This window comes from Syngnathus scovelli, chromosome 1 (assembly GCF_024217435.2).
Source record: "Syngnathus scovelli strain Florida chromosome 1, RoL_Ssco_1.2, whole genome shotgun sequence".
NCBI lineage: Eukaryota > Metazoa > Chordata > Actinopteri > Syngnathiformes > Syngnathidae > Syngnathus > Syngnathus scovelli.
In genome coordinates, this window is record NC_090847.1 from 774,351 (window position 1) to 798,948 (window position 24,598).

At 46.5% G+C, this 24,598-nt stretch overlaps 1 non-coding gene and 2 pseudogenes across 1 annotated transcript; 2 read left to right on the forward strand and 1 right to left on the reverse strand.

Annotated features, from left to right (window-relative positions):
* Positions 1–13,564: 13,564 nt before the first annotated feature.
* Positions 13,565–13,730, forward strand: LOC125993988 (U1 spliceosomal RNA). The gene has a single exon (XR_007490461.1). It is a non-coding gene; the product is annotated as a U1 spliceosomal RNA (small nuclear RNA).
* Positions 13,731–15,821: 2,091 nt separating this feature from the next.
* LOC125994010 (U5 spliceosomal RNA) lies at positions 15,822–15,906 on the forward strand (annotated as a pseudogene).
* A 4,607-nt stretch (positions 15,907–20,513) lies between these two features.
* Positions 20,514–20,721, reverse strand: LOC125993991 (U2 spliceosomal RNA; annotated as a pseudogene).
* Between the last annotated feature and the right edge of the window lie 3,877 nt (positions 20,722–24,598).

The window sequence follows — 24,598 nt, forward strand, 5'->3', positions numbered from 1 at the left end:
GCGTACACGGTAAGTACAACTCATTGTGTTTAAAAATATTTACGTTTGTGAATGTTGGTTGAGGCTAAATGTTAATGTTTAATTTCATTCCTTTAGGTTCCATGGTGTTTGTTGGCTGTATGTTTTCCACTGCAAGAAGAGGCTCGTATCATTGACCAGCAGGAGCTACAATGGTGAGTACCCCTTTCGTCGTCCATTTATGTGAAACACTTCCTATTTCACGTCTAACAGTACTCGATTTAACAAATAACCATAAATAAATACAGTGTGGGCAGTCAAGTTAACATATGTGATTATCCTGCCTAATATGTTTATCACAAATATGTCACTAATCACTAAAATGTTTGTTTATCACAACACCTTTGGACCTTCAGCAATCGATTATTTCCCTTCATCTACATAGAGACAGAACGATGGTGTCATAAACATCTCATTCATTTCACCAAATAACTTCACGCAGGTGGATAACGGCCGTCTCGGTCACGCTATGTTGCGTGATGCAGTTTTGAAGAACTAAATGCATTTATTCAATGAATAAGTCAAGCTAGATCTATGTTTACGATGTTGTAAGTTACGGTACCGATTGAAGTTGAGTCCGAAGCCAGTGGAAAACAGCACTGCGTTTGTGCTCTCCAGGTACAAATGTTGTGATCTCTGACTGACGACCGGGCGAGACTCGAGTAAGAGATGTCCAAACGAGCTCCGGCAGGGCGGGCCGAGGCGGAGTGAACGGGCGCCCTTCAGGCCGCCAATGACGAGCTGAGAGCCAAACTGATGGACGTCCAGTTAGAACTTCAGCAGGAGAAGAACAAGGTGAAAACCTCAACAGACAGACACTGCCTGCCTCCAGTGGCAGAGTTTACTTGTTTGAGAAGGAGTGGCTTATTCAAAACTAAGATTTATTTAATCTGTGTGTTCCCAGGCAAAATTGGATGTGATGCAATTCCAAATTTCACCACATGATGGTGCCCAATTTTGACTTCATAGGACATATTAAACACTTAGCTTGTTATTATGTTCAAGGTAATCATATTTGTTTATTATTCTAATGGCCTTTTCAAAACTATTCTGGATTACTACTTTGGATCTATTCTACATTACTCGGCAACAACATACTCTGTAACAGATTAGGCAGTATAATCACATATGTTAACTTGAGAGTGCCCACACTCAATCTACTTATCGTGATGTGTTAAATCAATTACTGTTAGACATTATTTGTCTGATAATCTACCAAATCTTTGAATTGAAGAATTTGTGATTTAATTAATGGCTTGCTATTATGTTCAGGGTAATCAGACTTGTATATAATTCTAATGGCCTTCTTTTGAAAACTATTCTGAATTACAACTTTGGATCTTATATTACTTTGCAACAATATACTCGGTGACAGATTAGGCAGTATAATCACATATGTTAACTTCAGTGCCCACACTGTATTTATTTATGGTTATTTGTTAAATCAAGTACTGTTAGACATGAAATAGGAAGTGTTTAAGATAAATGTTATGGTTACTCACAATTGTAGATTGCTCCTGGTCAATGATACGAGCCTCTTCTTGCAGTGGAAAACTTGCAGCCAACAAACACCGTGGAACCTAAAGGAATGAAATTAAACATTAACACTTCGCCTCGACCAATATTCACACGTACAACGCAACGCGGCTACACTTCTGCTAGGGTTAGCGCCTCAGCTACACGTTGCTATTACCGCGAACGCTAGCTACATCGACAACTTTAGTCAAACTACACAAACGTAAATCTCCTTAAACACAATGAGTGTTACTTACCGTGTACGCTCTAGACGGTCCAGTTGCAAGCAGAAAATAAAGATATTTCTGTTGATAATCGTCGTTGCTCAGTGGCTCACGGCCATCGCGCCAACAGATTTGAATTTTGGCGGAAGTTCCGCCAATTACGTCATATCCGCGGCACATGACTGCGACGTAATACCCGCTTATCTGAAACGGCAGTTAAAAGTAGAGTTACATCAAGTTTTCTTGGAACCTAAACGAATGAAAGAAAACTATCATTTGGCCACAACCAACATTCACAGATACAACACAATGTGACGTGCGGGGTTGAGGTTAAAGGTTGAGTGAAGGGCCCTCGTTTTAAACTACTTTTTTGAAAAGGAGTGGGAACAAGTAAGACATATTTAATTTATTTAATGGGAAGTAGTAAGACTTATTAAATTTATTTAATCTACTTTTCTTCCCAGGCAAAATTTTATGTGCTGCAATTCCAAATTTCCAAAGTGAATGAAGGAATGAAGTCCTTTAAATTATGATTTTGTATAAATACTAGGCATAAACACAAAATCTACGGCACAAAATGGGCAGACTTTACTTGTTTGAAAAGGACTGGTTACAAGACATACTTTTATAATTTATTTAATGGGAAGAAGACTTATTTAGTTTAATTGATCTATTTTTGTTCCCTGGCAAAATTCGATTTGCTGCAATTCCAAATTTCCAAAGTGAATGAAGGAAAGAAGTCGTTTAAATTATGATTTTTTATAAATACTAGGCATAGACACAAAATCTACGGCACAAAATGGGCAGACTTTACTTGTTTGAAGAGGACTGCTTACAAGACAAACTTTTCTGATGTATTTAATGGGAAGAAGACTTATTTAGTTTATTTAATCTATTTTTGTTCCCTGGCAAAATTGGATTTGCTGAAATTGTATTTTGCCAAATCTTGACTTGAGACCTGATAGGAAGTATTAAACGCTTAGTTAAATCAATACAAATTGGTAATAAGAGCGAGTAATGTTGGTTGAACCGATGAATGAAGGTTGAAAGCAATTTAAATTATGACTTTGTATAAACACTAGATATTAACAGAACATCTACTGCGCAAAATGGGCAGAGTTTACTTGTTTGAGAAGGAGTGGCTTATTCAAAACTAAGATTTATTTAATCTGTTTGTTCCCAGGCAAAATTGGATGTGATGCAATTCCAAATTTCACCACATGATGGTGCCCAATTTTGACTTCATAGGACATATTAAACACTTAGCTTGTTACTATGTTCAAGGTAATCAGATTTGTTTATTATTCTAATGGCCTTTTCAAAACTATTCTGGATTACTACTTTGGATCTATTCTACATTACTTGGCAACAACATACTCTGTAACAGATTAGGCAGTATAATCACATATGTTAACTTGAGAGTGCCCACACTCAATCTACTTATCGTGATGTGTTAAATCAATTACTGTTAGACATTATTTGTCTGATAATCTACCAAATCTTTGAATTGAAGAATTTGTGATTTAATTAATAGCTTGTTATTATGTTCAGGGTAATCAGACTTGTATATAATTCTAATGGCCTTCTTTTGAAAACTATTCTGAATTACAACTTTGGATCTTATATTACTTTGCAACAATATACTCGGTGACGGATTAGGCAGTATAATCACATATGTTAACTTCAGTGCCCACACTGTATTTATTTATGGTTATTTGTTAAATCAAGTACTGTTAGACATGAAATAGGAAGTGTTTAACATAAATGTTATGGCTACTCACCATTGTAGCTCGCTCCTGGTCAATGATACTTGTAGCTCGCTCCTGGTCAATGATACGAGCCTCTTCTTGCAGTGGAAAACTTACAGCCAACAAACACCGTGGAACCTAAAGGAAGGAAATTAAACATTAACATTTAGCCTCAACCAACATTCACAGATGTAACGCAACGCAAACTACACAAACGTAAATATTTTTAAACACAATGAGTTGTACTTACCGTGTACGCTCTAGACGGTCCACTTGCAAGCAGAAAATAAAGATATTTCTGTTGATAATCGTCGTGTTTGTATCTGTTGTCTCGCTCAAGGCCATTGCGCCCACAGATTTGAATTTTGGCGAGAGTTCAGCCTATTGACGTCATTTCCGCGGTGTAATACCCGCATATCTGAAACGGCAAAGTTAAGAGTAGAGTTAACGTTTTTAATCAACGCAATCATTTACAACCGTTGACCAGTCGAAATAATCGCAGAAATTCGACGTTCCCCCCAAACGCCACACTCACTCGCTTTTCAGGGCAACAAAAGTACTTCTTTTTAAAAACGATGAGTTGTACTTACCGTGTACGCTCTGGACGGTCCAGTTGCAAGCAGAAAATAAAAATATTTCTCTCGTTAGTCGTAAGTTACCATCCGCTGTGTCTTTGTCAACATCGCCATTTTCCTACTTCCTGTTGCAAGCCACGCCCACGGATTTAAATTCTGGCGGAAGAGCCCGCCCATTGGCGTCGTTTTCGCGTATAGCAAATCCGATTGGTTGGGAAGGGGGCGCGGTTATGCAGCCGAGGGGTCCTGTGATCGGTGGGATGTAAAGTAGGCGTCGACGTCACGTCCGCGTCACGTGACCACGACGTGGCAGACGTCATATAGCAACCGCTGTTTTGTTTAGTAGACTTACAGTTGTTATGCATTGACATAATGGCGCACACTCCAAATGGTTTTGAATAAATTAAATAATTCTTCTGCCCACTCCCTTTTAAACAAGTTAACTCTCCCCGCGGATTTGAATTCCGGTGGAAGTTTCGCCCATCGACGTCACGTCTGTCACGTGACCACAACGTGGCAGATGTCATATAGCAACCGCTGTTTTGTTTAGTAGATTTACAGTTGTTATGCATTGGCATAATGGTGTGCACTCAAAATAGATTTAAATAAATTAAATATTTCTTCTGCCCACTCCCTTTTAAACAAGTTAACTCTGCCCACGGATTCTAATTTCGGAGGAAGGTCCGTCCATTGATGTCTTGTCTGCGTCACTTGACCACGACGTAGCGACGTCATATAGTAACCGCTGTTTTGATCAGTAGACTTAGTTATTATGCGTTGACATAATAAAGGACATTTACACCTCCCATGTCGCCCGCAAGGCAACCTCGATTGCCAAAGATGTGAGTCACCCGGCTCACTCTTTGTTTGACCTTCTGCCCTCTGGGAAGAGGTACAGAAGCCTGCGCTCCCGCACCACCAGACTCGCCAACAGCTTCTTTCTCCAGGCTGTTAGGGCCCTGAACTCGCTACCCCCTTCTGCATAGCGTGCGGCACTGTTGCGCTATTTTCGGGAATGTCTGCTGTACGCGCACTTGCTCCTTTTTTTTTCTGCTCCTCCTATTTATTTATTTATTTATTTATTTATTTATTGTTGTGTTATTTATTCATTATTTATTCAGCACGCTTTTGTTATACTTGTTTACTTGTTTGTCTGTTGTGAGCCATGTCTTGTCACCGTGGGATAGGGGGGAACGAAATTTCGGTTTCTTTGTGTGTCTTTGGCATGTGGAGAAATTGACAATAAAGCTGACTTTGACTTTGACTTTGACTTTAATGGCGCACTGGTTAGCATGTCCACCTCTTAAGCATGATGTTGCGGGTTCGACGCCTGATCAATGTTAGCCATGGAGTGAGCTGAAGTGCATGGCGCTGAAGATTTGAATCTTTGAAATGCGCTGAGGTCTGACATAACAGGCAGAATGGTTTGCCATCACGTTCAACAAAAAATATAAACTTTCCCACTCTGATAAAAACGTCCTGTGTTCATCTACATATTTCCGTTTTGCTGTGCATCTTTTCTCTGCCATTTCGAGAGCCCAATTGACACTAATAGTTTACTGGAATGTGTTTGCCCATCCTACTTTGTGGAATTTCACCACATGCGCTTTTGACCAAAATACCAAATTGAACTCAAGTGAAGCCAACACGCACAACCACCCCCCCCCCCCCCACACACACACACACACACACACACAAATGTTGCTATGAACATAAAAGGGCCGCATGAATCCAAGCAAAGAGCCGCATGCGGTTCAGGAATTGCGGCTTGGCCAAACCTGTACTATACAACTTTATTTGTATAAAATTTTCACAACAGCTGTCACACAAACAAAGCGGGAAAAAACGAAGACGTGCGTGTTCCGCCCACGCTGGATTTATTTGCACCTTTGAAAAGACACCGTATTGCCGCAGATGTGGCAAAGAGTACTTTTGGGCATCTGAGACGGAAGGATGTCCAAAGCATCATGTCACCTGCTCTGGTCGGCATGGTGGTGGGACGTTGAGGTCAACCGCTTTGGGGTTGCTTGAATCTTTGGTCGCAGGATGCCACACACTTGAAGACAGAAGCAGAAAAGCAGAGCTAAATGCAAAATGTACTCACCGGTGACTCCAATTTTTCCCCCCCTGAAGAAATGGATGGACGGGTGGCCCCGGCTGGCCGGTGGGACTCTTGTTATTCTGACCCTTTTTAGTGCGCGTTTGGGGCAACAACCGTTTTTTGTGGCGCTCTCTTCTGGTTCAAGAGTGCCCTGCATGTGAATTTGCCTTTCCTGCCTTCTGATTGGATGAGCGCCGGTGTGACGCGGTGCCTCTGTCACCGTGGCGGGGGGTATACGTCGGCATCGGAGCGTCTGCCAACGTCTGAGACCGGCTGGCAGTTTATCGGAGGTGTCGAGTGCGGTGCCGCTGGAGCTCACTCACCAGCTGGTGTTAGGGCCACAGAATGAAGGCCAAGGAGAAGAATAGAAAGAGAAACAGAAACTTCTCCTCCAATTGTTTGATTTGTCTCTTCTGAGCTTCGATGAATTCTTTCAGCTCTTTGTTCCTCTAGGACGGACAAATGGAAAGTGGCATTCAAAAGCCAGTAAGCGTGCAAGTAAGTGCCGGGCTGGCTTTGGGCCCTTACCTGTTGCGCGCTGTGCAGCAGATCCATTCTCTCTTGGAGGATGCAAGCGTCGCGCTCCCTCAACTCGCACATCAGGGCTCGCTTCCATTGGTCCACGGCGCTCCTAAGCTCTTCTCTCTGATCCGCCGTCAGCACGTCATTCACGCCAGCGTGGCTGGCTTTTTCGCCGTCCGTGGCGGGGCAGTCCCGCTGCGGTAGCGCCTCGTACAACATGGCCTCCAGCTCCAGGATCCTCTGGGCCGCAATCCTCGTCCATCAGTGGTCCGGCGGGAGATTTGAGGGCGACTTACCTTATGAGCCTGGTCCATGGAACGCTTCCTGAAGTCTAACTCTTCATCCAGGTAGCCCTTCTGCTTACAGAACATATCCTAGCACAGCTCAAGGTCAGAATTGTTGGGGCACATTGCCGGAGTTCCCCTTGGCTGATGTCGCGTGTCTGTCTACCTTCTCACTTTCAATGTCCAACAGCTACTGTTGAAGTGCTGACTTGGTCACTTTGATGTATTCTAACCACTGAGGAAAGGCTGCTGTCACATAAGCAGAATGCGAGAGCGTGCGTGGACGTGCGCGTTACCTTCTCGGCTAGGGTGAGAAGGGTCCTGGCGTGAATCATGACCACCTGCTCCTCGTTGGCGAGATTCTGCAAGAGCCCAAAGGCACAGCGTCAACTGTTAGGGTTTTCCAGGTTATCTTTATCGTAGGATTATGTTGGAATGTAAACTATAATGATTAAATCAATCTTGTCTTGCCCTCACAATGCAGAGTAAGATGAAGTGGTTGCTTCCTCTGCTTGATTGACCAGCTGCAGGGGAAGCAATCAAAGTTGTTCTGTTTCCCACAACAGTGTAAAACACCCCCTGCTCTGATCTTATCAGAGGCCGGGGGTACACCAAACCTGTCCACTCTCACCCCCACTCTGTTCCTCCTAATAAATATGCCCTTGCAGGAAGGAGACTTTTAGATTTCATTCCTGTAGCGAGTGATCTCTCCACCTGCAGGTGTCTAAAAGAACTTGCTTGTCTCCCGTGTGGTTCTTGCAAAATAAGTTGGAGTGAGCAAATCTCTAACGTTTTGGTGCCGAAACCCGGGATCCCTCATACCCATCATCTGGCTGACGGAGGACGACGCGCTGTACACCGTCGACGGGCCAGCGTCCATTAGCCGGACCTGGTAAAGAAAGACCTGGGAAGGAAATTCTTCGCTGGGCCAGCATCTTAGGTCTGCCTTCGTCTGACAGAGGTGGATTGACGGGACCCGGCAGTGCAACGAACCAGGGGACAAGTAAGTTAAAGGCCTGAAGTTGTGTGATTGTGTTGTTGTGAAACGCGTATAAAAAAAAAAAAAAAAAAAAAAACACAGGTGCACGTGAGATTCGGCTTTGGTTTGTCCGAGCTATGAGATACGGCTTTGGTTTGTCCGAGCTATGAGATACGGCTTTGGTTTGTCCGAGCTATAAGATTCGGCTTTGGTTTGTCCGAGCTATGAGATTCGGCTTTGGATTGTCCGAGCTATGAGATTCGGCTTTGGTTTGTCCGAGCTATGAGATTCGGCTTTGGTTTGTCCGAGCTATGAGATACGGCTTTGGTTTGTCCGAGCCATGAGAAAAATACAAAGCGCTGGAGTTTGTGTAATTGAGAGTGTGACTGGTAGGATAAATTGACTAAATAGCAGTTCTAGCATTGATCCACGGCAATAATACAGGCTAGTAATTTGTTGAAAGGTCAATTTAAACCTGCATTGAGGATCCTCAAAGAAATAAATAAGTAATAATAGTAATAATAATAATAATAATATTTTTTGAGACAAAGAGATTGTAAAACCTAAAATTACTAGAATTAAGATGGGAAATAAAAACGGTAAATCTCTACCTCTTGACGGAGATGAGAAGTACATGGCGAGTAGATTTCTTAATTGTATGCAATATATGCCGAAGTGGAAGAAAAAGTATGGAGTAGAAAGGAAGTTGAGAAATCAAGTGGTAAAGAAATGCAACTTGCTTCTAGAAGATAAATAAATAAAATAAGAATGTGCTGTCCTCGTGTGCATGGGAGGGACCAGCTCATGATCGACCACAGGAAATGGCCAGCCTGTGACGAATCATTGGTGCTGGGAACTACCTTTTGCGTGCGAGAGCTCTGCATGTGTGTGTGTATATGTTAAAATGATGAACATTGGCTAAAGTTTTAAAGTTTTTCAGCGTCGCAGGACCCGCGAACGTCGCCAGACATCCAAGCCAGCTGCGTCGGACCCGCGATCGTCCCTGGCTCCGCTCCCTCTGCTGCGGCGCGTGATGGCTCTTGCCGCCGCGCACAGCCCCGCCTTCCGAATGTCGCCGATCACTGTACGGACTTTGTGAGTGGCCGCCGATCGCGGTACAGACTTCCCAAGGCGCCGCCCCAGTGCGGTTGTGTTTCCCCGAGTTTCCGCGGAGTGCGGTTCTGTTTCCCCAAGTCGCCGCCCGTGTGCTGTTGTGTTCCCCAAGTCGCCGCCCGAGCGCGGTTCTGTTCCCGAAGTCACCGCCAGAGTGCGGCTCTGTCCCCTAGGTCACCGCCAGAGTGCGGCTCTGTCCCCTAGGTCACCGCCAGAGTGCGGATCTGTCCCCGCAGTCACCGCCCGAGTGCGGATCTGTCCCCGCAGTCACCGCCCGAGTGCGGTTCTGTCCCCGCAGTCGCCGCCAGAGTGCGGATCTGTCCCCGCAGTCGCCGCCAGAGTGCGGATCTGTCCCCGCAGTCGCCGCCAGAGTGCGGATCTGTCCCCGCAGTCGCCGCCAGAGTGCGGATCTGTCCCCGCAGTCGCCGCCAGAGTGCGGATCTGTCCCCGCAGTCGCCGCCAGAGTGCGGATCTGTCCCCGCAGTCACCGCCAGAGTGCGGATCTGTCCCCGCAGTTGCCGCCAGAGTGCGGATCTGTCCCCGCAGTCGCCGCCAGAGTGCGGATCTGTTCCCCGAAGTCGCCGCCAGAGTGCGGTTCGGTTCCCCCAAGTCACCGCCCGAGTGCGGTTCGGTTCCCCAAGTCGCCGCCCGAGTGCGGTGCGGTTCGGTTCCCCAAGTCGCCGCCCGAGTGCGGTGCGGTTCGGTTCCCCAAGTCGCCGCCCGAGTGCGGTGCGGTTCGGTTCCCCAAGTCGCCGCCCGAGTGCGGCGCGGTTCGGTTCCCCAAGTCGCCGCCCGAGTGCGGCGCGGTTCGGTTCCCCATGTCGCCGCCCGAGTGCGGCGCGGTTCGGTTCCCCAAGTCGCCGCCCGAGTGCGGCGCGGTTCGGTTCCCCTAGTTTTTTTTTTTTTTGGGACGTCGGGAGACGTCCCTTGTGGGGGGGGTTCTGTCACGTCTCGCCCCCAACTGCTCCACTATGTGTCTGTCTTGGTTTCTGTCTGTGTATTCGCCCCTCCCCTCCTGTGTGCCCATGATCAGTGTGATTGTTCCCACCTGCCTCTCGTTACCTGTCGTGTATAAAAGTCCTGTCTGCCCCTCTCTCCCTGTCGGATCATTGGTTTTGGTTTTGGTTGCTGTCGTTCGGTGTTGGCGTGCTGTCTTGGTGCCGTCGTGTCCTGCTGTCTTCTTGTTTCACGTCCTGGTCAGTCAAGTTATTGTTTAGGTCATGTCAGTTTACCGAGTCTGTATTTTGAGTTGCTTCGGTGGACCCTGGTCCGGGCTGCACTTGGTCGTCCTGCTCCATGCTCCACACCCGACCGTGACATATTTTCCTCTTTCAATTTGATGATACACTAGACATGAATACCTGTTTAGATTTGAAATCTTATCCATTAGGCCAGATAGCCATACAGGAAATTCTGACAAGTGATAGCAGTGCAATGATTTTTGAGCATACACAGTAAATCTACAGCCTAGATTCAAGTGGAGTTAACTGACTGGATCAGAAGATTAAGGGGTTCAAGTCCCTTCGTTGTCAATTTAATGAATGTCAAGAGGAAAGTAGCCTAGTGGATAATGTGTCTAACATTAAATAATAGTTTTTATTTTGTTTCTGCATTACCCAATACATCTCCTTCACATTGTGACACATTCTCCCATTATCTGTCTGTGTTAGGTAGAGAAAAAGATTTTAAAGGAAAGGTACCGTAATTTCTGGACTATAAGCCGCGACTTTTTCCAAAATTTTGAACCCTGCGGCTTATAGTCAGGTGCGGCTTATATAAGATTTTTTTAGTGATTTTTGTGATGACTTGATCACTTTTATGCACTCGTAAAAACGCTGTGGACCACTGTTGTGCGGTATCTTGAAAAAAAAAAAAACAACAACAAAAATACTATTTTGAAACACTACTATGGCTGCTGCTTATTCTGGCTGTGTTGCTTGTGACTATTATGAGCTTTAGTAGGAATGCACGCTAGGTGACCTGCGTCAAAGGGCTCCAAACCCTTTCTCTTAGAGATTACACAAAGCAGTGGCGCTGTTTGGACCATCTGCATTGTATTAAAACCCAATCAATTAGCATTTAAATTCAATTCTTCTGACATTTTGCTCACCAAAAACAAGTTGTAATGAATGTGAACTTTTAATGCATTTTATTCAGAAGGTTACTTTGAACCCTGAGGCTTAAATGGCGGCGAGGCGTATTTATGGATTTTTACGGCTTTCTGTGTACTGTCTTTCTTTGTAAAAAAACTCATGTGCACGTGCGGCTTATAGTCCGGTGCGGCTTATGTAAGAAAAAAACTAAAATATCCCTGAATTTTAGCTGGTGCGGCTTATAGTCCGGTGCGGCTTATAGTCCAGAAATTACGGTAAGTATTGTTGTGTTGTGTTTTGTTGTATTGTGTGTTGTCATTACCGTATTTTCTGGACTATAAGTCACGTTTCTTTTCATAGTTTGGGTGGGGGGGCGACTTATACTGAGGAGCAACTTATACGTGATTTTTTGTCACAAATTTTCAAAATAAAAAAAAAAAACGAAAAATGGATAAACGAACCGTGATGTAGCAAGGGATTACTGTAGTTTGAACTGCAAGTGACATCAGCGGCGCGGCGGTTGTTTACTTAAAGGACAAAGGATTCGATCACGGGATGACGAAGATGACGAAGGGCCCCATGTACTACCGGCATCTTTAGTGGCTTTGCTTGTAAGTGACACAGAGGACGGAGAGTTTTTTTTTCCCAATGATCATCACACACACATCTGGGTGTGGTGAGATTTGTCCTCTGCATTCAACCCATCCCCGTGTGATTTTGATCCATCCCCTGGGGGAGAGGGGAGCAGTGAGCAGCAGCGGTGCCGCGCTCGGGAATCATTTGGTGATCTAACACCCAATTCCACCCCTTAATGTTGAGTGCCAAGCAGGGAGGCAATTGGTCCCATTTTTATAGGTATGACCCGGCCGGGGTTTGAACCCACAACCTTCCAGTCTCAGGGCGGACACTCTACCACTAGTTTGAAGGATTTAATGATTTGGAGTGACACAGAAGGTTTGAAAAACTATTATATGTTTCACGCACACCCGGTCCTATTCTATGGAGCTCTCTTCGACCTCTGTGGCTGGAAGTGCCACCTCCAGGGATGGAAGTCCACGCTGCCACACGCCTGGAAGTCGATGCCGGTGCTTGGGGCTGTGTGGCGGTGAACTGTTTATGTTATTGTTATTTGATATATTTGTCATTTTCAAAACTTGTTCAGGAAAAAAAATATTATTCAGTGGTAATGTTGGACGTTTTCAATAAATACAAATTCATACAGTTTTAGGGTTCTCAGGTTAAAAAAGGCAATGCATGCACGGGGGCCCCCAGGGCTGCGTGCTTAGTCCATTGCTCTTCACCCTGCTGACGCATGACTGCACTGCGACCTACAGCGACAACCGCATAGTGAAGTTTGCTGACGACACGACTCTGGTGGGTCTCATCACGAAGGGCGACGAGACTCGGTACAGGTCGGAAGTTGACCTTCTGACCATGTGGTGCAGGGACAACAACCTCCTGCTGAACGTCAATAAGACCAAGGAAATCGTTGTTGACTTCCGGAAGGGTCACACAACACACCTGCCGCTGATCATCGACGGTGCTGTGGTGGAGTGGGTGAGCTGCACCAAGTTCCTGGGGGTGCACATCAGTGAGGACCTCTCCTGGTCCGCAAACACCTCGTCACTGGCAAAGAAAGCTCAGCGCCGCCTGTACTTCCTGCGGAAGCTCAGGCGTGCATGTGCTCCTCAGGCAGTCCTGTCTACATTCTACCGTGGCACCATTGAGAGCGTCCTCACCAGTTGCATCGCTGTCTGGGGTGGTAACTGCACTGAACAGAACTTGAAGGCCCTGCAGCGCATAGTGAATACGGCTGGTAAGATTATTGGTGCTTCGCTCCCCTCCCTGAAGGACATTTACACCTCCCATCTCGCCCGCAAGGCAACCTCGATTGCCAGAGATGTGAGTCACCCGGCTCACTCTTTGTTTGACCTTCTGCCCTCTGGGAAGAGGTATAGGAGCCTGCGCTCCCGCACCACCAGACTCGCCAACAGCTTCTTTCTCCAGGCTGTTAGGGCCCTGAACTCGCTACCCCCTTCTGCGTAGCGTGCGGCACTGTTGCGCTATTTTCTGGAATGTCTGCTGTACGCACACTTGCTCCTTTTTTTGCTCCTCTTATTTATTTATTTGTTGTGTTATTTATTCATTATTTATTCAGCACGCTTTTGTTATACTTGTTTACTTGTTTGTCTGTTGTGGGCCATGTCTTGTCACCATGGGATAGGGGGGAACGAAATTTCGGTTTCTTTGTATGTCTTCGGCATGTGGACAAATTGACAATAAAGCTGACTTTGACTTTGACTTTGACTTAAACAGTTCTACGAATCCTGTTTCATCCACTGAGTGTGTATGTGTGCCACACGTTTTTAGCAATTAAGCCCGTGACTGAAAATGGCGTGTGCGGTAAAGACGTCGGCCCATGATCAAGAAGGTGGTTCACCCCATGTGAGGCTCAGCCATTGCACTACGGTTGTGCTGACCTCTGCAAATTCCCCTACTGTGTGAATCTTGACTGCATTATTTCTGGTAGTGGGGGACTGTGTTCGCGCTCTCCTCTGGTCTTTCTGATGAAAACAAAAATTAAGCGCAGTAGTATGCACATGGAGTTTAAGTCTGCGATGCTGTGACACACTGAACACTTTTGATTATGTAATTAACTGTACTCTGGAACTGTGTGTCAGGGTTCTCCAGATTATTCTTATCGTATGATTATGTTGGAATGCAGCCTGTAATAAATAACCTAGCTAGATTAGTTTTATGCTTATGTTGGAATGCAACCTGTGATAAATCACCTAGCGTGTCCCATCCTACACAAAGTCGTAAAACACCCCTTGCTATGTTTTGACTAGAGGTCAAGGGCTTTCTCTATTCAGTCCACTCTTACCCCCACCCTGTTTCTCTTAATAAAAATGCTCTTGCAGGAGGCGAGAGTCAGACCTCCATTCGAACATCGCTGTACGCACAGCGACGAATGGACTCTCCACCTGCAGGTGTCTAAAGGGACTTACTCGTCTCCCGTGTGGTTCTTGCAAAATAAGTTGGACTGAGCGAATCTCTAACACTGTGCATTTGCTCGTTAAACTGTATTCACCAAATTAGCAAATGCAAAATTCAAAGTCAAAGTCAAAGTCTCCTTTATTGTCAATTCCTCCGCATGTCAAGACACACAAAGAGATCGAAATTACGTTTCTCACTATCCCAGGGTGACAAGACAGAGTTCACAACGCACATACAAGTAAACAACACAGGAAAAATAACATAAGAAGTCAACATCAATGAACAATAAGCGTGATAGCACGCTAGCCGCTCCCGATGCACAGCAGAGTCCGGTAAGATGACAGTCAACCAGGCCACTGTGAACACGAGCACACAGCAGGCACGCACTGTCCGGTTCGTGGATCCTATCAGGCGAACGCAACCCATCTTGTCGTCCCGCGAACGAACGTACGCCAGGAGAATGGAAGGCACGGATGGGCGAGCTGGGTTGGCCGCAAGCCTGGCCCGACGTCTCCGCGCTGGCCCCTCTTCCGCTGCCTCGCAGACCCGCTGCCGACGCATCCCAACAATGCTCCAGGACGGAGCAGTCCGAGCTCAGGACGCAGTCCAACCGGGGGAGGAAGAGCAGGCCAGTCCGGCATCGCTCCATGACGAAGCAGTCCGAGCGCTAACACCAGCAGCAAATCTCTCCGCACCAAAGTCCAGAACGCCATAAAACCCACTTCCGCCGATGTTGAGCAGAACATGCCCGCCGCACTAGTAGCACGACGTATCACACGAGACGAATACACACAAAACTGCCAGACAAACACTCAGTAAACACTCACAAAACACCGAACGGGACAGAGAGTGGCCGCTGCGTGTGCACGCGCCGCCATCTTGAACGGTAGTCTCTTTTCATTTCAATATGTAATTACCACGTTCCTGACTCGTCATATGATATGAACGTATCAAAACCTTTTTGTCGGCTGTAGGTCTGTCTTTTTAAGAATGCGCCCGATTGTTGTTCCTCATACATCACAAGTATGGATTTCTAGAAAACAACTTTTACTTTCTAAAGTAAAATGACAGAAATATTTTCTAATGTCAAATATCAAACGCCACCAACGCAGTGGAGGTGAATTACACTCCAAACCATGCCAGCAACGTCAAAAGCCTCAATTATTTGCGACACAAGGGAGACATAGAGCATTTCCGAAGTTTGAAAAATCATTTGAGAAATTACGATCGTATTTTGTTTCCCGATTTGTGTTGAATAAAGTTATGAAATTACAAATTTTCAAATAAAACACAGGGATGGGATCATTTCCCGTTCTCTCAGACCAAAAGTACACGTACCAAGACATACAACTGTTTTTACCATCAATAATCAAAATAGACGCCCAATATAATTGAAAGAACGAGCGCCATCAGTGTTCGATCAGATACCTACAATCCTGTGCGCCAACAATGTTTAAAGTAAGTGAGACATTAATGAACACAAAATACTCGTTTAAACATTCTATTTTGCTTGAGTCCTTGTAAGTATAGTAAATCCATCAACTTCTATTGTTTGTATTAGAAGGAATGGTTGCTGCAATTTGAGTGTGAGACCGCCTGTGAATTTAGTGAGACCAGCAGTGGGGTGGCCCGTTTTGACTCAGATTTTCAGATCACTCGTTTCTCTTCAGATCGAATAAATCTTTCGCCTTTTACTAAAGATTTCTGTGGAGAGGAACAATAAAGAGTATACCATTTCCGTGGAGAGGAACAATAAGAGTATATCTCAATTTGTTGATGCTCTGCGAAAGAATATCAATATTGCAACGGATAGCCGCCTATATCATACTCCGTGCAACAATCATACGTTCACATAATTTATACCGGCACGTGTGAACATGTTCACATAAACAGAGAAATTATGCCGAGTGCAGACAGACAATCACGTTTAAAACCTCGTTTATCATCCATCCATTTATCCATCCTATTCCGCTTATCCGGGTTGGGTCGAGGGGGAGACAGCTTTAGGAGGGACTCCCAGGCTTCCCTCTCCCCAGCCACTTCATCCAACTCAACCCGGGGAATCCCAAGGCGTTCCCAGGCCAGCCGAGAGACATAGTCTTTCCAGCACGTCCTGGATCGCCCGCGAGGTCTCCTACCGGTGGGACATGTCCGGAACACTTCCAAAGGGAGGCGTCCAGGAGGCATCCTGATGAGATGCCTGAGCCACCTCATCTGGCTCCTCTCACCGTAGAAGAGCAGCGGCTCTACTCCGAGTCCCTCCCGGATGACCAAGCTTCTCAAGGGAGAGCCCGGACACCCTGCAGAGGAAACTCATTTCGGCCGCTTGTATTCTGGATCTCGTTCTTTCGGTCACGACCCAAAGCTCGTGACCATAGTTGAGGGTAGGAGCGTAGATCGACCGGTAAATTGAGAGCTTTGCCTTTTGTCTCAGCTCTCTCTTCACCACGACGGATTAGTACAGAGTTCGCATTACTGCCGACGCTGCACCAAACCGCCTGTCGATCTCGCGCTCCATCCTGCTCTCACTCGTGAACAAGACCCAAAGATACTTGAACTCCTCCACTTGGGGCAGGATCTCATCCCCGATCCGGAGAGGGCATCCCACCCTTTTCCGACCGAGGACCATGGCCTCGGATTTGGAGGTGCTGACCCTCATCCCGACCACTTCACACTCGGCTGCGAACCACCCCAGTGAGAGCTGGAGATCACGGCTTGAAGAAGCCAACAGCACCACGTCATCTGCAAAAAGCAGAGACGCAATGCTGAGGTCCCAGAACTGGACCCCCTCAACGCCTTGGCTGCGTGTAGAAATTCTGTCCATAACCATTATGAACAGAATCGGTGACAAAGGGCAGCCTTGGCAGAGTCCAGCCCTCACTGGGAAAGAATCTGACTTACTGCCAGAAATGCGGACCAAACTCTGGTATTGGTGATACAGGGACCAAACCGCCCTTATCAGTTGGCTCAGCACCCCGTACTCCCGAAGCACCCTCCACAAAACTTCCCGAAGGACACGATTGAACCCCTTCTCCAAGTCCACAAAACACATGTGGACAGGTTGGGCGAACTCCCATGCCCCCTCGAGGATCCTGCCCAGGGTGTAGAGCTGGTCCACTGTTCCATGGCCAGGACAAAAGCCACACTGCTCCTCCTTAATCCGAGGTTCGACCTCCCGACAGACCATCATCTCCAGCACCCCTGAATAGACCTTACCAGGGAGGCTGAGGAGTGTGATTCCCCTATAGTTGGAACACAACCTCCGGTCTCCCGTCTTAAAGAGGGGAACCACCACCCCAGTCTGCCAATCCAGAGGCACCGTCCCCGATGTCCACGCAATGCTGTAGAGGCGTGTCAGCCATGATAGTCCCACAACATCCAGAGCCTTTAAAAACTCTGGGCGGATCTCATCCACCCCCGGGGCCATGCCCCAGAGGACTTTTTTGATTACCTCAGTGAGTTCGACCCCAGAGATTGGAGAGTCCACCTCAGAGTCTCCAGGCCCTGTTTCCACAATGGAAGGCGTGTCGGTGGAATTGAGGAGGTCTTCAAAGTACTCTCCCCACCGACTCACGACGTCCCGTGTCGAGGTCAGCAGCACGTCATCTCCAGTGTAAACAGTGTTGACGGTGCACTGGTTCCCCCTCCTGAGACGCCGGATGGTGGACCAGAATTTCCTCGAAGCCATCCGGAAGTCATTCTCCATGGCCTCGCCAAACTCCTCCCACGCCCAGCTCGGGCTCCTTTTCAGTCAGAGAGGCGATATTCCATGTCCCAAGAGTCAGCTTCTGCAGCCAGGGATCGGTCCGCCAAGGTCCCTGCCTTTTTCCGCCGCCCATTTTGCACTGCACCCGACCCCTTTGGCCCCTCCGGCAGGTGGTGAGCCCATGGGAAGGGGGACCCATGTTTCCTTTTCGGGCTGTGCCCAGCCGGGCCCCGTGGGCGAAGGCCTGGCCACCAGACGCTCGCCTTCGAGCCCCACCTCCACGCCTGGCTCCAGATGTGGGGCCCGGTGACCCGCGTCCGGGCGAGGGAAAACAAAATCCATTTATGTTTTTCTTCATAAGGGGCTTGTGAGAGCCGTGCTTTGTCTGGCCCTTCACCTAGGATCCGTTTGCCATGGATGACCCTACCAGGGGCATGAAGCCCCAGACAAGATGGCTGCTAGGATCATTGGGGCGTGCAAACCCCTCCTCCACGGTAAAGTGATGACTAACGAAGGGGCTTCGTTTATCAATGCAGTTTAACTTCTGGTGGGACCCATTTGAATTGGCACATGCCAGTCTATTGTAATTTGGCAAAAAATATTGTTTTTAAATAAAAAACAATAACCAACCCTGTCAATTGCACAAGCACTCCTCTTTACTGTTCACAAGCACAATCACAAGTACAAGTCGTCTTCATCCATAAGCACATGAGTCTTTCCTTGTTAAAACACAGCAGCCCTACAAAAAATGTTCCATCAACTTTTAGTGTCTTAATAGACAATGATGGTATTTATTTAAATATTGAAACAAAATATCTACCTCCTTCAATGTTACACGTGAATGCACATACAGAGAGAAGTTTTATTCATTTTGATAAGGCTACATGAAGCAAAATATAAAGGTGAATACACACTGTTTTCGTGCACCATTTTAGCCCAATTCCATCATTTCCTTGTCTGTCTGTGCCTCCTTACCAGCAAATTTCTGGAAGTCCACATGGCGTCTTTGATGGCAGCAAAAGTGAGCCACTGCAAAGTCTTCTTGCTTGATTTTCAACGGGCTCACCCCATAGAGTACAAGGTTCAAGATTCAAGAGTTTTTTATTCGCCATGTTTGAGCGTGCCAAACAAGGAATTTGACTTCGGTAAATCACAGCCTCTGTTCAACATTTAGGTGACTAACAACAACATGTGAAAAATGAAAGATATTCTCAAACATCCCCTGATCTTAAACTGATCTTAAACTCCCAAGAGGGCAAGGAAAAACTCATAACTCCAGCTAGGGGAAATGAGAAACCTTGAGAAGAGACCACAGATGGGAGGGTCCCTCTTCGAGGATGACCAGGCTGCAATGGATGCAGAGAGGACACATAGTACAAACAGTGTAAACAAAAAAGGTGTGGAAAGCGGGATGTTATTGCACAGTAATGACTCTGAGACTCTAAGAGTGGTGTGAGTTCATCAGAGCGACAGCCTGGGGGAAGAAGCTGTCTCTGTGTCTGCTGGTTTTAGTGTACAGAGCTCTATAACGGCGTCCGGAGGGGAGTAGTTCAAACAGGCTGCAACCTGGGTGCGAAGGGTCTGTTGAGATGTTGATGTCTGCATTCAACACTTCCCTTGCCGGGAACTGCAGGTCGCCCACAGGTATACGGCAGCCATGAACTACCTGAGCAGGTGCCACACTGACTCCTGGGCGCCACAGCCAGGTCGGGGGCACGTTGAGAGCGCTGATATGCCCCGGGAGTGCATAACGGACCTGACTGGGAGGCCATCATGGGCCACCATCCACGACAGGTCCCAACAAGTTTGTTTCGAGAGGGCGGGGTGGTTGACGTTGTGCCAAACTGTTGTGGGCTCGCCGAATGCGGGTCCGAGCACTGGACAAACCACTTCCCGCTGTACGACAGAGATCATAGATCTGTGACTTGTTAAAATGTCACTATTTTCTTGCTCTAATTTAAAGTTCTTCAAAAACTTTTTGGTGAAGAAATAAGAAGGTGGCGCGTTAAAAGACACAGGAATTCATTGGTCGATGGGTATTAGCTTTAGTTTCCGGAGGTATGTGTCACGTCTCGCCCTGCTCCACTATGTGTCTGTCTTGGTTTCTGTCTGTGTGCTCGCCCCTCCCCTCCTGTGTGCCCATGATCAGTGTGATTGTTCCCACCTGCCTCTCGTTACCTGTCGTGTATAAAAGTCCTGTCTGCCCCTCTCTCCCTGTCGGATCATTGGTTTTGGTCATTGGTTTTGGTCATTGGTTTTGGTTCCTGTCGTTCGGTGTGTCGTCCTGTCTTGGTGCCGTCATGTCCTGCTGTCTTCTTGTTCCACGTCCCGGTCAGTCAGTCAAGTTATTGTTTAAGTCATGTCAGTTTACCGAGTCTGTATTTTGAGTTGCTTCAATAAACCCTGGTCCGAGCTGCACTTGGTCGTCCTGCTCCATGCTCCACCACCCGACCGTGACAGTATGAGCCCATCCAGAATCGTGTCATTGCTTGGCTTTTCGATGCATTTGGTGTAACGAGCGCGCTTCGCAGGTGCAGGGCAACATATCTGCTTCCGAGGAAGAGTTTTAAGTTCGGGACTCCTTCTCCTCTATTTTTTTTTCTTTTTCTTCATGGTGTCCCTCTTCAGTCCCTCTGACTTGGATTTCCAGGTGAAGTAAAAAATGGCTCGGTCCAATTCTAAAAGCAACTTACTTGCTGGGATGAAAACAGAACTGATTAGTAAAAGCAAGGGTAAAATCACCACTTTTATGGTTAAAATTCTCTCTTCTACGGTCAGCTCTCTTAATCCCCCAAACCCAAGAACAGATACTACACTTTATCTTAGCCAAAAGGCAGAGAAGCGATGGAGTATGCGAGTGAGGGACTCGCTTACAGGCTTCCCCGTCTACCCATTCTCACCAACGGTTTGTTAGAATAGGCCTCTTTGGCACATGTGATTAGCTAGGGAGCTTGAGCTATGCCATTATATCGCTGTAACACTTCTCTTGCTTTATTAGCTTTCTCTACTCTATGAAACCCTTTGCACATATGTAGAAGTCGCTCTCGGTTAAGATGACAAGGTCACACATTATCACACAGGCTAGGCAGTCGCCTCCTTGCAGGAAGGCGGCCAGAGTAGTATAAGAGCAGGAACCTTGGCGCTGGGAGAGGAACCTTCTTCTGCATCTCGCAGAAAGGGCTCCACAGCTGTGCATCAATCATTTTGGCATACATTAAATAGTTAAACTGTGAAGGCTTTCTCTTGGTAATTACTGTTAGCATATCGAGCATTAAAGATAAAGAACTGGGAACAAACCTAACAGGTTACAGTACGGAACAGAGTGCTGCTCTAATGGGCACTAAAAAATCGGCAAACTTGTCTGATGACTTATTTGTTCACTCTTCTTCATCCGCAGTAATGCATGTAGTAGTTCACGAGGCATATATGTGTCCCCTTTGACCAGTCTCTATCCAAATACACAGTGTAGATACCTATTAAAATGGTAGACCCGATGAACATGAAAGGCAAATGAGAATTTGCCAAGAACTTTCCAGGGTCATCATATGTACAACGGCTGCGCCAAAAGGAGTCAGGCCAGAAGAATACAGCGGAACTAACACAAGATTTGAACGCACGCCTTAGTAGAGACTGAGAGCCTAAATCCAGCGCTTCAGCGACACTACCTACCAACTGCAGTTTCAACATTGAATTTTGTTGACATTTCTAATAAAATGTGAAAGTGGATAAAAAGTTGGTTTCTCCACCAGCATCCAGGTTAGTGCTGCCCGACTGAGCTTTGTTCATAATGAGTGACAGTCAGAATCCAGTTACGAGTTGGAACCGAATGCTTGTTAGCCGATTAGAGGACTTGATGAATTGCTAGCACTGAGCAGCAGAGTGGCGCAGCGGGAGCGTGCTGGGCCCATAACCCAGAGGTGGATAGATCAAAACCATCCTCTGCTGTTTGTCTGGTTTGGACCTTCTTTCAAGTCATGCTTTTGAGAAAAAATGTCGTGCGCATTATCTTTTCCACACGTTGGTTGTGCTGCACCTGGAGGCAGGGCTCGAAGGCGAGCGTCTGGTGGCCGGGCCTTCGCCCATGGGGCCCGGCCGGGCACAACCCGAAAAGGAAACGTTGGTCCCCCTTCCCATGGGCTCACCACCTGTGCGAGGGGCCAAAGGGGTCGAGTGCAGTGTGAGCTGGGCGGTGGCCAAAGGCAGGGACCTTGGCGGTCTGATCCCCGGCTGCAGAAGCTAGCTCTTGGGACATGGAATATCACCTCTCTGGCTGGAAAGGAGCCCGAGCTGGTGTGCGAGGCAGAAAAATTCTGACTAGATATAGTCGGACTAGCCTCCACGCACAGTTTGGGTTCCGGTAGAAGCCCTCTCGAGAGGGGCTAGACTCTCTTCCACTCTGGAGTTGCCCACGGTGAGATGTGTCGAGCAGATGTGGTGGGTATACTTATTGCCCCCCCGGCTGGGCGTCTGCACATTGGGGTTCACCCCGGTGAACGAGAGGGTAGCTTCCCTCCGCCTTCAGGTGGGGGGACGGGTCCTGACTGTTGTTTGTGTCTATGCCCACCCTTCTTGGAGTCCCTGGAGGAAGTGCTGGAGAGCGCTCCTTCTGGGGACTCCATCGTTCTACTGGGTGACTTCAATGCTCACGTGGGCAATGGCACCAGGACTTTGTAGTTGTGTCATCAGATTTTAGGCCGCATGTTTTGGACACTCGGGAGAAAAGAGGGGCGGAGCTGTCAACTGATCACCACCTGTTGGTGGGTTGGCTCCGATGGTGGGGGAAGATGCTGGTCCGACCTGGAAGACCCAAACACTCTGTGAGGGTCTGCTGGGAACGTCTGGCAGAATCTCCTGTCAGGAAGAGCTTCAACTCCCACCTCCGGCAGAGCTTTTCCCACGTCCCGGGGGAGGCGGGGGTCATTGAATTTATATAACTCGACCTCTACGTTTTAAGCTTGATGAGCCAAAATATCAGATCTTGCTCTTGTTTCCTACCGTTTTAGCCTATTTGTTTTATCCAAATCTGTTCAATCTCTGATTATAATCTGTAGCCCTACGTATTTTTCAAATTTTTATTTATTTATTTATCAAATCTCCTCAGTTCTGTCAAACTCAGTGCACAATGAACCTCCCTTCCACTTTGAACCAAGCTTCACCAAATTTGGGAACGCCGTAGCAAGGAGTGCGATTTGGTTGTCGGACACTCCAAGTCCATATCTTTTTGCCGCACTTCACCCTCTCAAGTTGGTGTTCTTTTGTTGTTGCTTCAGAGCGACCCCATCCATCACTCTTGAATGAGTCCATTGTTCAAATGAGTCAATTTTCATCATTGTGAGTTCCTCCGCTTTTCACTGTCTTTTCTCGTCCCCGAGGATGTTGTCTGTCCTCCGGAGTGTACTTGTCCTCCTCCAAGCACAACAGCAGTCTTTTCTTGTCCTTCGCCAAAGGTCAAAGGTGCTTCAGAGCCAGGCACCATTTTGTAGTTGTTCACGGCTGCAGGCGAAGTCTCGGATTGGGTTTCAGGGACTCTGACACTGAGAATGACAGGCTGGGACATCAAACTTGTAAGACTATTTCCAAATGTAGCTGCTTCCATCAATTTGCTGGTAACGTTTATTTACCAAACTTCAAATTCTCCTAATAACAGCGGTCTCGGTTTTATATCGTAAATCCTGCAACTCATCCTATTTTTGAGCTACATTTTATCTATAGTTCCAATTTAATCGGACAGTATGTTGTCTTCAGTATCATTATTGAAAATCAACTCATCGAGGTCTGCTTTCCACATCAAGCCCTGATCTGTATGTCTTGACCTCTCACATGTTATTGTCATGCTTGCTCAAAAATGTGACTTAGAGTATGGTGCTGTGAATTCTCAATCTCCCCAATGAAATTGGATCCCACCTCGTAGTTCTTATCGTTCTCATGTTCCTGTTAGCCTGCAATTGTCCAAATCAAAAATGTTTTCTTTTAACTGTCTTTCTTTTGAACCTCTAAATCTCTCGTGTTGCTAACCTATCTACACCAGAACAAAAAAATTACCACAATATAACACCAAATGTATTCGAAAATTCATTGTCATAACGTGTTGTATTATTACTATCTTCCACTATCTGTCCTACTCACTCCCCCCTTTTTGAGGCTTGGCAACGCCCATGCCTCACACCTTGACAAACTTTTTGGGAGAATGCGTTCTTTACTACATACGATTCCATCATCATTTAAGTTGACTTTCTTTCCAAAACGCTTCTCAATTTCTCAGTTCACACATCTTCTGCATGTGTTACTGGTTCTCCAGTTTTTTTTCTTCTAGTTAATTATCAATCCAAAAGTTACGTGTTTCTTTCTAACATTCAACCTGCTCAAAATCATTCTTTCATCAAAGTCGCTCTACTAATTTTCCATAGTAGTCGCCAACGACTTCAACCATTCAACCTTTCATTCAGGCAATCATTCATCAATGCTCATCATATGTATCTCACACAGTCTCCAAAAAGGAGTCTTCCTATCACATTGGTCCCAATTCATCCAAGCTCACCACACAACATTCATATATCATTTTCAACTCAGGTTTCCTGGTAGAACAATCCACCAATTCAAAAAAACTTAACTAAAACAAACAATTGGCAAATTAATCTGAATTTTTTCTTTGTTTTTAAATTTGAAGAACTCAATCTCTCAGATTTAGCTTGCAATTAGAATTTTGCATAATCTTATAACACA